Source organism: Geotrypetes seraphini, chromosome 7 (assembly GCF_902459505.1).
Source record: "Geotrypetes seraphini chromosome 7, aGeoSer1.1, whole genome shotgun sequence".
In the NCBI taxonomy this organism is placed as follows: Eukaryota; Metazoa; Chordata; class Amphibia; order Gymnophiona; family Dermophiidae; genus Geotrypetes; species Geotrypetes seraphini.
The window spans coordinates 154310279-154323840 of NC_047090.1; the positions used below are offsets into that span (position 1 = coordinate 154310279).

Consider the following 13562-nt stretch of genomic DNA (forward strand, 5'->3'; position numbering starts at 1 on the left):
TTTTTTAAGATTTGGGTATATCCTTTGAGAGGTTTTGGCTTTTCAAGAAGGCATTTGGGCAGCAGGTGCTCTAGAAGCTTGTTGGACCTGCAGGGACCTTAATGCTGCATCTGAAAAAATAAGGAAGGCAGCAGTAGTAATGAAGTTATTCAAAATATCAATTTGCCTATTGTGCATAAATGTTTGTTTAAATTTTTAAGTTTCTTATTTTATCCCAGGACAAGCAGGCAGCATATTTTCACATATGGGTGACGTCATCGACGGAGCCCGGATGCGGATGCCTCACAAGAAGACTTGCTTGAAGAAACTCGACGTTTCAAGTCGCCCACACCATGCATGCGCGAGTGCCTTCCCGCCCAGTGCAGGGCGCGTCTGCTCAGTTCTCAGTTTTCCGCGGAATCGAGAAGTCTGTCTTTGACTCTCTGCTTTTAACTTCATTACTTTGTGCCTTCTCTGAACCGCGGTTTGTATTTTTTCCTCACGAATCGCTGTTATTATTTTATTTCTTTCATTTTCAGTTAAAAATAAAAAATAAATTCTTTTTTTCCTCTTCCGTCCGTTTCCCGGGAGAGGCTGCTCGGCCGCAGCCCGAGGGCTTCGATCTTGCAGCGGCTATTTTTTACTTCTATGTCACGGCCTATCACGGGCTTCAAGAAGTGTAGCAAGTGCCAGCGTGCCATTTCTCTTACGGACCCACACCGTCGATGTCTCAAGTGCCTTGGGCCGAAACATCATCCGAAGTCGTGCCTGCGCTGTGCTACCCTTCAGTCTCGAGCCTTCAATCATCGTTGTATTTTGGTGGACAAGCTCTTCGAGATGGATTCTTCTTCAACTTCAAAGGCGACCTCGGCCTTGACTCCTACCGAGGTTCCTCCTGCTTCTACTGCTTCCACCTCGAGCCTCATCAAACTTTCATCGTTTGCAGCGGCTCTTTCTTTGACGACATCTGCTGTATCTTCCCCTGTTTCCTCAGGTCAGATAGCTCATCAGACAGTTCCAGCGGTAGTGATTAAAGTGCCTAAGACTTCCAAGTCGAAGCACACTCACACTACCTTGAGGGAACCTCCAGCCAAAGCAGGTGGTCCGGTTTCAGATGCAGATCCATCCTTGCCGGCTTCTTTCCAGACCATGTTGGAGAAGCAATTTATTCAGTTCCTTACTATTATGGGACCAAAGCTTCTTCCTCTTATCCAGCCTAGGCATTCAGCAGTATCCCGCAAGGTCAAGCCGCTTCCCCTACCTCAGTCTGAGCTTACACACTCTTTACAGGGAGCAGAGTCTCTGCGAGTGTGGCATCCAAGCACGTACAGCAAGGAGCAGAATCTCTGCAAGTGCCTCGGAAGGAATCCTCACACTCTATACAAGGAGCAGAGTCTTTGGGAGTGCATCGAGGTTCCTCCACCAAGCCTCTGGAGCTTCGATCTACAGCCTCCAATCCTATACATTCTTTGATACCATCGGCTGCTTCCATCTCCGAGGCGAAGTTTCCTCGATCTTTGAGATCTGCTTCTAGGAACAGTTCTCATCGACGATCGAGGCTTTCATCGAGGCATCCTTCCAGGCATAGTTCTTCTTCTAAAGAAAGACCTTCTTCAACTAAGCCTCGATCTACCACCGACTCCTCGTTCAAGGTCTCCAATGCTGGACCTCGAGGATGTCCCGGTTTCGATTGCCTCGTCCAAGTCACCATATACCTTTGATGCCTTTTTTTCTGCCGAAGCTTCATCTTCGACCCAGGCTGCCTCAACGTCCTTGAGTCCTTCTCGAGGCAAAGCATTGGCAGATCAGCTATCTTTCTCAACTTTTCTTTGTCAGATGGCTGTGGACTTGGATCTTCAATTAGATACTGGCTCCAAATACTCTAAGGAGTTTCTAGAAGTCATGCATCTTCCTCAACCTCCGGCAGAGTCACTTAAGCTTCCTCTTCATAAGCTTTTGAATCAGACTTTTGGTCGATGCATGGAAACATCTTTTTCCATACCAGCTGTTCCAGGAAAATTGGACTCTAGGTATAAAACTGTGCATCGCAAAGGGTTTGACAACTCAGTTATCTCATCAATCCCTGCTTGTCGAGTCCTCCTTGAAGAGGTCCCATCTTTCCAAGGTTTATGCCACAGTTCCTCCTGGAAGGGAAGGGAAAACGATAGACAAATTCGGATGTCACATCTATCAAAATGCCATGATGTCTTCTAAAGTCCTCAATTATAATTTTCAGTTTATTACTTATTTTGAATTCCTCATTTCTTTATTACCAAAGTTCTTGACTTATTTGGATACACACTTTGAATTTCAAGAAGTCCTTGCTTCTTTATCTCAACTCAGATTACATCTCCTCCAGTCTCTTATGATGCCTTCGAGTTGTCTGCCCGAGCAGCTGCTTGCTCTGTAGCAATGCGTCGTGTTGCCTGGCTTCATACCATTGACATGGACCCTAATCTTCAAGACTGCTTGGCTAATATCCCTTGTGAAGGCAATGACCTCTTTGATGAATCCATCGAGGCAGCTACCAAGAAGTTGTCTGACCATGAAAAATCCTTTGCTTCTGTTGTCAGACCTAAGCCAAAGCCATCTCCTGCCAAACCTGCACACCCTGCTCCTATCTATCAGCGGCGTTTTGCTCCGAGGACGGCTCCTTATAATCGCCCTACTCTTAAGAAACAGCAGCCTCAAAAGCAACAAAAACCTCAACCTTCTCCTGCACCTAAGGCTACTCATCCTTTATGACTGTTTAAAACAGAGCATAACCTCCACCATTCTGACTCTGTCTTCTTTTCCCCCTATAGGAGGTCGTCTCCATCTTTTTTACCATCGATGGATGACAATTACATCCGACCTCTGGGTTCTTACCATCATCAGGGAAGGATACTCTTCATTTCTCTCAGGTTCCACCAGAGCTTCCTTCAAGAGAGTATCCTTCCAATCATCCAAAACCCCCTTCTTCTTCAGGAAGCTCAAGCTCTGCTTCGTCTCCCTGCCATCGAACCAGTTCCCTTGGAACAGCAGAACAGGGGGTTTTACTCCCTTTACTTCCTTGTTCCGAAGAAGACGGGCGATCTGCGGCCCATTCTGGATCTCGGGGCTCTCAACAAATTTCTAGTCAAAGAAAAGTTTTGAGTGTTGTCCCTGGCATCCCTTTATTCCCTTCTCGAGCAGAACGACTGGTTATGCTCTCTGGATCTCAAGGAGGCCTACACTCATATCCCCATTCATCCGGCCTCCCTTCAGTACCTCAGAATTCGGGTGGGGAATCTGTATTACTCTTTGGCCTGGCCTCGTCTCCCAGAGTGTTCACCAAGTGCCTGGTAGTGGTAGCAGCTCTAAGGAATCATGGTCTTCTTGTATTTCCCTACCTCGACGACTGGCTCATCAAAGATTCCACATCTCAAGGGGTTATTGTAGCGACCCAATGGACTACCTGGTTCCTACAAAGTTTGGGATTAGAAATCAACTTTCCCGAAGCTCAACTTCAGCCCTCACAGAATCTACAATTCATTGGAGCTGTTCTGGACACTGTCCAACTCAGAGCATTCCTTCCACAACAACGACTGGAAGCTCTTCTTCAACTCTGTCATACAGAGTCTTCCCGCTCTTCCATCTCAGCGAGACACATGATGGTACTTTTGGGTTACATGGCTTCCACAGTACACGTGACTCCTTTTGCCAGACTTCACCTCAGAATTCTTCAGTGGACCCTGGCATCTCAATGGACGCAAGTTTACGACCCTCTTTCTCAACACATATCAGTCACTCCTTCCTTGAAGAAGTCTCTCCGTTGGTGGATGCTCTCTTCCAATCTTTCCAGAAGCTTGCTTTTTCAAACGCCCCCCCCCCCATCAGAAGGTCTTCACGACAGACTCTTCGACCTATGCTGGGGGCGCTCATCTCGATGGTCTCCGTACTCAAGGCCTCTGGACCAGTATGGATCGTCAGTGTCATATCGATCTGTTGGAACTCGGAGTGATCCTCAAAGCTCTCAATGCTTTTTAACATCTGCTTCACAACCAAGTAGTCCTCATTCGGACGGACAACCAAGTTGCCATGTATTATGTCAATAAACAGGGAGGGATAGGGTCTGCCTCCCTTTGTCTAGAAGCTCTGAAGGTTTGGGACTGGGCAATCCGCCACAACACCTTCCTCAAAGCTGTCTACATTCAAGGGACGAAGAATTGCTTGGCGGACAACTTGAATCATCTACTGCAACCTCACGAACCTTGCCTCTTCTTCACATTTTTTCACAGTGGGGAATGCCTCAGATAGACTTCTTTGCAGCTCCTCACAACTACAAACTGTCTCAGTTCTGCTCCAGGATATACTGTCCTCATTGCCTCGAGGCAGATGCGTTTCTTCTGGAATGGATGAATCTCTTCCTCTATGCATTCCCTTCATTCTCTCTCATTCTCAAGACTCTGGTCAAGTTGAAGAACGATCATGCCACCATGATTCTAATTGCTCCTCGGTGGCAAAGACAACCTAGGTACTCTCTTCTACTTCAACTCAGCAGCAGGGAGCTATACCTTCTATCAGTTTTTCCTTCTCTGCTTACACAGAGTTAAGGATCTCTGCTTCATCCCATCCTGCAGTCTCTACACCTGACAGCTTGGTACCTCTCAACATAACCCCTCTTCAGTTTTCTCCATCTGTAAGAGATGTTTTAGAAGCTTCTAGGAAGCCTACCACTAGACAATGCTATCACCAAAAATGAACTAGATTTTCTACGTGGTGTTTTTCTTATCATAAGGAGCCTCAACATTCCTCCTTATCTTCTGTTTTGGGCTTCCTTTTGCACTTATCCAATTCTGGCCTCGTCTACATCTATCCAAGTCCATCTCAGTGCAGTTGCGGTTTTCCATCAGCCTATTGAAGGAAAACCTCTCTCTGCTCACCCGGTGGTTTCCAGATTCATGAAAGGACTTTTCAGTGTCAAACCTCCTCTCAATCCCCGCCTCATGTGGTTTGGGACCTCAATGTTATCCTTGCTGAACAGATGAAGCCTCCATTTGAACCAATTGATAAGACTCATCTGAAGTATCTCACTTGGAAAGTGGTGTTTCTCATAGCCGTCACTTCTGCTCGACAAGCCAGTGAGCTGCAAGCTTTGGTTGCTGACCCACCATTCACAGTTTTCCATCAGACAATGTGGTTCTTCGTACTCATTCTAAATTCCTCCCTAAATTGGTCTCGGAATTTCATCTCAGTGTTTTTTCCAAAGCCTCATTCTCATCCTGGAGAAGTTGCTCTTCATACTCTGGACTGTAAACGTGCTTTGGCCTTCTATTTGGAACGCACCAAACCACACAGAACTGCTGCTCAACTTTTTGTCACCTTCGATCCCAATAAGTTGGGACATCCTATTTCTAAGCGTACCAAGCGTACTGGATGGCGGCTTGTATCTCATTCTGCTATGCCCAGGCTGGATTACCCCTTCACAGTAAAGTCACAGCCCATAAAGTCAGAGCTATGGCAGCTTCAGTAGCTTTCCTCAGATTTACACCTATTGAGAAAATTTGTAAGGCTGCTACTTGGTCCTCGGTTCATACCTTCACTTCTCACTATTTGGATATTTTTCCAGACGGGATGGACAGTTTGGCCAAACAGTATTACAAAATTTATTCTCCTAAATTGCCAACACTCCCACCATCCCATTCTGGTTAGCTTGGAGGTCACCCATATATGAGAATAGGCTGCCTGCTTGTCCTGGGATAAAGCACAGTTACTTACTGTAATAGGTGTTATCCAGGGACAGCAGGCAGCTATTCTCACAACCCACCCACCTCCCCTGATTGGCTTCTCTGCTAGCTATCTGAACTGAAGAGACGCGCCCTGCGCTGGGCGTGAAGGCACTCGCGCATGCGCGGTGTGGGCAACTCAAAACTTCGAGTTTCTTCAAGGAAGTCTGGTTGTGAGGCGTCCGCATCCGGGCTCCGTCAATGACGTCACCCATATGTGAGAATAGTTTCCTACTGTCCCTGGATAACACCTGTTACGGTAAATAACTGTGCTTTATGTAGTCTTGGCTATTAAAGCCTTTTGTGGAAACAATATTGACAGCTTAGTAACTTGAAAATATGATATAAATCTCAAGTCTCAAATCAGTCCATCTAATGTGAAAGCAATCTAATACAACATTTTCCACTGTTGAAAAAGAGCTGAAGGGGCCTTGGATACCTGGTTTATAGTTTGTCTTGACACTTTAATGTCTTCCTCATATTTCAAAGGAGTAAAATCTGGAGTTTCATGTACTAATTGCAACTTTTGCAGTAGAGACTATCCTGATTAATTTTTATGAAGCTCTCTGCTCTAATTTAGTGTTGCCTGAGAGATGCAGGGTATATGTCATAGATGGAAAGAGGGAAAGAGATAGGAATTAGGACTTGTATACCACCTTTTGTAGTTATATAACCACACTCAAAGCAGTTTACATACAGGCTTCAAGCATTTTCCTTATCTATCCCAGTGGGCTCACAATCTGTCTAATGTACCTGGGGCAGTAGAGGATTTTGACTTGCCCAGGGTCACAGAGAGCAGCGTGGGATTTGAACACAATCACAAGGTGGTAAGGCTATAGTTCTAACCACTACGCCACACTTTTCTCCATGAGGACCATACAGTCTACTATTCATTCCCTTCCCTCAGAGAACATTTGTTTGTCCCATGCTTTCTTGAACTGACATTGCCTGTCCTTTACTTTCATCAAAAGGTCATGTCATGCATCCACCATCATTTCTGTGAGGAAATATTTCCTTAGATTATTCCTGATTCTTCCCTTTTTGCCTTGACCTACCTATTTAGAGCTTCCTTTTCATTGAAGGGCCTGGCAGCCTTGTGTATTTATGTATACCTTGGCAATCTTTGAATATTTATCATGTATCACCTTGACATGTTTGAATTTTTATCCTAGGACAAGCAGGCAGCATATTCTCATGTGGGTGATGTCATCCACGGAACTCAATATGGACAGTGGTAGAAGTGTATTTACATTTTTAATTTTTTTTAGAAACTTTGCGACTGTCTGCGAATGCGCTAGTGCCTTTCTGCCTGACGCCGACTTGTGGTACCTGGGTTCTTCATTATCCGTGGAGCAAAAAGTACATTTTTTCTAGACTGTCCAACACGCGTTGCCTTCCCATCAACATTCTTCTATTTTTGACCCTTCTGCTTTCTTGTTTTACTTTTATATCCTTCTTTCTGTGCAAAAACTAAAATATATAATTACAGTATATATAATTCCCTTTTCTTTATACCTCAGTCTGGCCTTTCAGCCCTCTGTCCTCCCTCGGCGGTTTTTTCCTCTTCATTTCTCATCATTGAGTTTGACCTCGTTGCCAAGATTTTTCTATCAATGTCTAAACCTTTGAGCAGTTTTAAAAAGTGCTGTTGGGTGCCAGTGCCGTATCTCAGTCACTGACCCACACAGTTGGTGTTTGCAGTGTTCGGGCCTTGAACATCGAGGAGACTCATTCTATCTTGCAGAAACACTTGCTGAAGGCTTGTCGTATCCAGCAGGAGAAGCTCTTTGACTCAACCATGGACTCTGGTGATAAATCCGAGTCCTCGGTACCAGCATCAGATGTAATTCCTGCATTAGGCAAGCTTGCTAAGAAGCCATCCTCTTCCCAGCAAGTGTTGCAGGCCTCTACGGCATCAAGTCCTTTGATGTAGGCTGTGTTTGGGTTTGTTTGTTTTTTTAGGGTGTGCATCCTCATCAAGGTCTCCCATCCCTTGACACCCTGCTGCACCGATGCTACTGGCTGTTGAGCCAAGGATACCAGTGCAAATCTTCAGGGAACAACTCAATGAGTTTTTCCAGAGTATGATCAGTGACTTGTTTAAGTTGCACTTGACACTGGTGCTGGCCCAGGGTAAGCATAGCACTCCAAGACCACATGGTACCAATTCCAGGTCTATATTGAGATGCTGTTCTACTTCTTATCGGCACTCTTCATCTAGACAATGCTTCTAGATCCATAAGATCCTCACGTTGTTCATCCTCATCTTCATTGATCAGTACCAACGCCACCGAGGAAGCTCCTCTTAATGCTCTCACCAGTCTCTGCCACCTAGGAAATATTCATCCTACAGAGACTCTCCTGGGGTTCAAGAAGTTGATTCTGACCTCTCTCATCGCCATACTGAGTGTGAGCCTACATTATCTCCTCCTGAAGGACTTTCATTTACTAAGTATATTAGACAGTTGGGGAAAGCTCTCCCTGTGAAATTGGAGGCTGAGCCCAGAGCGGAACTCCTTGATGCATTGGATTTTGATGAACCTCATAAAGAGCTTCTTAAGTTGGCTTTACACAATCTCCTCAAAGAAGCGCTTTATAAAAGCTAGGAGACTCCTATTTGTCAGTATAGCTCCAAGAAAGATTGACTCACTCTACAGAATAATATTTTGTCCTGGCTTTGACCTCATAAATTATTGCTTGTGGAATTGACGCTTAAAAAATCTTCCAGTTCCAGGGTTTATGCTACTGCACCACCAGGGCGTGAGGGTTGTACTATGGACAAATTTGGTCGCTGTCTTTACCAGAACTCTATTTTGGCTAACCAAGTTCTTAATTACAACTTTTATATGTCTTTTTACCTTAAACATCTCATAAAGAAGTTTGCTGATTTTGAGCAACATATTTCCTCAGACTGCCTCGCAGATTTTCAACAGTCTACTTCAAACATGAAAATATATGGCAAGTATGGCATTTGATGCATTTTTAATGTCATCCAGAGCATCCGCCATGTCTGTTGCTATGAGGCGTCTTGCATGGTTGCAAATCTCCAACTTGGATATCAGTCTTCCAGATCCCTTGTCTCGATGAAGAGCTCTACTCAGTGAGGCTGCTACTCAAAAATTTAGCATGAGCAGAATTGGAATTCTTTAACAAGATCTAAAGCTAAGGCTCAAACATCTTTTTTTTAATTATTATTTATTTACCTTTATTTTACATCAAAAGAAATTCTTTGATAAAGAAACATATCAATATATAATAGGTAATAATATATTAAATATTACATATACAATACCATGATAGCAGTCCACAACTGAGGAGAGAGAATCAAGCAGATATCAGGGGTAGCTGATTATAACAAGAAACAATCAATATTTCATAACATAAATACAGAGCACATCGATTGTATATTTACTATACGATCTGGTTGGTGACTTCATTGGGCATCTGAGGGGATACGGAAGCCACTTTACCCTCCAAGAAAAATTGTAATTGATCGGATTCATAAAAAACATATCTGTTGCTTGATAATTAATACAACATTTACATGGAAAGCGCAGCTGAAAGGTAGCACCTAACCCCAATACAGATTGACGTAACATTAGAAATTTTTTACGACGCAATTGCGTCCATTTGGAAACATCAGGAAATATAGCTATATTTTTAAACCATAAAATTCAACATTCTCAGTCCTAAAGAATAGACGAAGAACTGCTTCTTTGTCTTGTAAAAAAAAACAAAGGTCACAAGCAATGTAGCCCTTTCAGAAATTTCAGAATATGAGGACTCAAGAATATTTGTTATGTCTAATTCAGTCTGTTGATTTTCTAAGTCCTGGTTCTTTGCTTTAGAAGTATTTAGACAATATAATTTCTATAAAGGAGGCATTGAAATCTCTGGATACTTTAAAACTGAAGTTAAGAACTGATGAAAAAGTTCCTTGGGTGATTGTAATCTGGTAACTGGAAAATTAATTAGCCTTAAATTTAAATTTCTATTGGCATTTTCCAGATTTTCAATCTTGCTAGACAACATTGCTTTATCTTTAACTTGAAGATTAGAAAATTTCTGTAAATCAGAGACCTGTTTCTCAAATTTGTCTAGTCTCTGGTCTTGGTGTTGAATTTTCCCATCAATATTTTTCAATCGTAATGAAGAAGTTTGCAAGGCTGTAATAGAATAGGAGCATACCTTATGAAGGCTTTCAATAGCTTCTCAGAGTGCTTCCAAGTCAATCACCAGTGGTTTCTTCAGCGGGGTCAGGAGAGAAGCAGGAATCATCGATGAAACTGAAATCTCCAAATCAGGATTAAATGTTCCGTTTCCTGAACCGCCATGAACTCCTAGTCCCCAAGTCGCTGGCGATTGATGTAATAGATCCAGCGAGACTGGAACTGCCTCTGGGGTCAGGGGTAAGCTAGACAGCGCTGGCAGGGTTGCTAATGTCCCCGCCGCTTCCTGCGACGCAGTCGGCGTCCCCGACATTCTCCCTGGGCGTGGGGGAACTCCCGGACCAACTAGGCTAAGCGAGATTTTGCTTCCCAAAGTTGAGATCGACCCCTCTCAACGAGCCGGAACACCCTGAACAACCGGGACAGCAAATGATATGCTGTCTGGCGCGTTAGCAAGGTGGCGGAGGAGGCAGGAAATCCACCCCTCTGTTTCCCTCTGCGCTTGGGCATTCTGAAGAACAAGACGTGAAAAGGTAAAAGAGAATTCAATTGCCGATGCAGGGAGAGCCTCCAGCTATGCGACTAGCTCCGTCACCATCTTGAATCCTTCCCAAGGCTCAACCATCTTAACCTCCTCAAAAATCTACTTCTTATTCCTATAAGAAATGGTATCCTACAACATCCTCTTCTAAGCCTCCACCACAAAAGAGACAGAAGTAACAGAGATCTCAGAAGCCCCAGTTTTTGGCTTCTCAAAAGCCAGTTCAGTCTTTTTGATGTGCTTCTAGAGAGTATAGCCAAAATTCTTCCTTCTCAGCCTCTTCCCCTACCCATCGAAGGTCAACTTCAGTTATATCAGTTATATCATTGGCGCTGTCCTCTCAACACGGTCTCCTGTGTCCTCAAATTACTCTCCACGTTTTGTAACCATTCCCCCAGACCACTCTCCAAGACTCTTTCAGATCTCAACAGGCATCCCTTCTTCAGGAAATTGAAGCTCTACTTAAACTAAATGCCATAGAAGTACCGTATTTTTTGCTCCATAAGACACACTTTTTTGACCCCCCAAAGGGGGTGGAAATAAGGGTGCGTCTTATGGAGCAAATACCCCCTATTACCCCCCGTTACCTTATGTAGTTCCTTCGGCGGTCCTTCCCTTCCCTCCGACTGACTCCCAAACTAGCTGCAGCAGTGTCAGCGTAGGTAAAAGGCAGGCACGAGCTTTTCACGCTCCTGCCTTGTCCTGCGTCGCTGCGTGAATGGCTGCCTCAGTTCTCGTCCAACGTGAACTCTCAGGCCTTGAGCATGCGCACATGCTCAAGGCCCAGCACCGGAGGCAAATTTTCGGGCACCGGCACAGCACAGCACAGGACATGCTGGTGCAGGTGCAGAGGCTACATCAAAGTAAGAAGAGGGTTCGGGTGGGTTAGGGGGATCTCAGGTCGCGGCGGGGGGCGCCCGAAGGTGGCGGGGGGTGCCCGATCGCAGGGGGAGGGTGCCGGTTTGCGGGGGGCCTTCGGGGGGAGCAATGCCGATTCTCGTGGGGGGGGGGGGAGCAGTGCTGCTGGCCTCGGGGGGGGGGGGGGGGAGGGTGGGAACCTATCAAAGCGAGTTTCCATTATTTCCTATGGGGAAACTCACTTTGATAAACGAGCATTTTGGATTACGAGCATGCTCCTGGAACGGATTATGCTCGTAATCCAAGGTACCACTGTAAATTGATATTTTGACTTTTTGTTTTGCCCAAGTGGGCCTATCGAGCTAAGCTCCGCCCTTCTGCATGTTGAGACATGTGGACATTTGGAAGCTACGCTTGGCCATATGTTTTGGTCTTGCCCGGATGTTCAGGTCTTCTGGACTGGCCTGTTTGCATTTATCGGACGCATTTGGAAGATGACTGTTCGACTCACACCTGAACTTCTTTTTGGAATTCCACCTCCTCATCACCCTCGACAGCCTGGCACTAGGGCTTTCTTGCGGTGGTCTATTCTGTCTGCTCTCAAATGTATTCTATTGCACTGGTTGGAGCCAACAGCTCCCACGCTTTCCCTGTGGAGGGTCCAGATGATTAACCTGCTTGCTTGGAAACATCGGAGTATCCTGGACCACTCCTCTGTGCCTGACCTTCGTTTTGCGGCTACCTGGGAGCCCTTCTGGAACACTATGACTCCTGTGGCCAGGAGTCGGATTTTGAACTGTTGATTGTGTAATCCTAACTACTGGTGCTTTCCCTATAGGTTCTGCCTTTGCATATTGTTTGCTTTGTTAATCATAGAGGGACTCCGGAAAGTAGATTGGGGGGGGGGGGAGTTTGAAAGTTGAAAATTGCTTGAGCTCTGTTTTCTGTGAGGATTGATGGACCTGTGTGTGTACCTTGGCTCAATAAAAATTATTTAAACATAAACTAAGACTTAAAAAAATAATCAAAACTGTCAGAAGTAGTTGGTGCAGTTTTACAGAATTTATTTTCTTAATGGCCAACTTTACTTCCATCTCATTACAGTAAGCTAGGGAGTCCCACATGTGAGAGAATATGCTGCCTGCTTGTCCTAGGATAAAGCACAGTTACCGTATATCCTCAGATATGTACGCGGGGGTAGGTAAAAAAAAAATTGTTAGTCAACCAGGACAGGAGACGGGAGGGATCCTTCCTGTCCCGACCCACCAGGTCACACATCAAAGTCCAGGAGGGGGGTGGGGGTGGGTGGGCGCTGATTCGAATATAAGACGAGACCCCATTTTTTGGGCCAGAAATCTCATCCTATATTCGAGTAAATATGGTACGTACAGTAACGGGTGATATCCAGGGACAGCAAGCAGATATTTATTTATTCAGTTTTCTTCTCCCAAGGGAGCTCAGAATGGTTTACATGAATTTATTCAGATACTTAAGCATTTTCTCACATCCCTCCCACCTCCCCTGGTTGGCTTCTTAGCTTGCTTATAGAACTGAGGCACTGTGAGCCAGCATCGGGCAGGAAGGCACTTGCGCACAGTACAGGCAATCACTACGTTTCTAAAAAAACTTAATGCAAATACACTTTTACTACTGTCAGTACTGGGCTCCATGGATGACAGTCACCATTATGTGAGAATATCTGTCTGCTGTTCCCAGATAACACTTGTTACAGTAAGTAACTGTGCTTTAAGGTAAGTCCCTCTTATCTGTACCCTTCTCCTCCACTGCCAACTTCAGCCTCTTGCTGTGCCGTATGCCTGGAACAGGCTGTCAGTCAATATGTCATACTTAGTCTCTAGTAGTATTCAAATCCAAGCTAAAAACCCACTTTTTTGAAGCTTCTGCAACTCTTAACTCGCCATCAAATACCTATACCCATTGTATCATTCCTTCCTCTAGAAACTCTCCAACCCTAAGATACCCTGTCTGTCCAAATTTGATTGTAAGCTTTTATAAGCAGGGACCTTCAATTGAATGTTAAATGTACAACACTGCATACGCCTTTCAGCATTATAGAAATAACTAGTAGTAGTTAAAGGGCCCTTTTACTAAAGCTTATCATATGCTAAATGTTGCATGTCCAATTTTATACCAGCGGGTCATGTGGCACTTAGCGCACACTAATGTCTGTTAACGTTCTTTAGTAAAAGGGTTCCTAGGGTTGCTATGGTGAAGACTGACCATTTTGAAAGATGACTTCTAAACAAA

General features: G+C 44.7%; 1 protein-coding gene across 3 annotated transcripts in view; it reads left to right on the plus strand.

The window, feature by feature from the left end:
• Window positions 1-13562, plus strand: part of AKT1 (AKT serine/threonine kinase 1) — a 368034-nt gene that overhangs the window by 319932 nt on the left and 34540 nt on the right. The gene's annotated exons all lie outside the window — the stretch shown is intronic.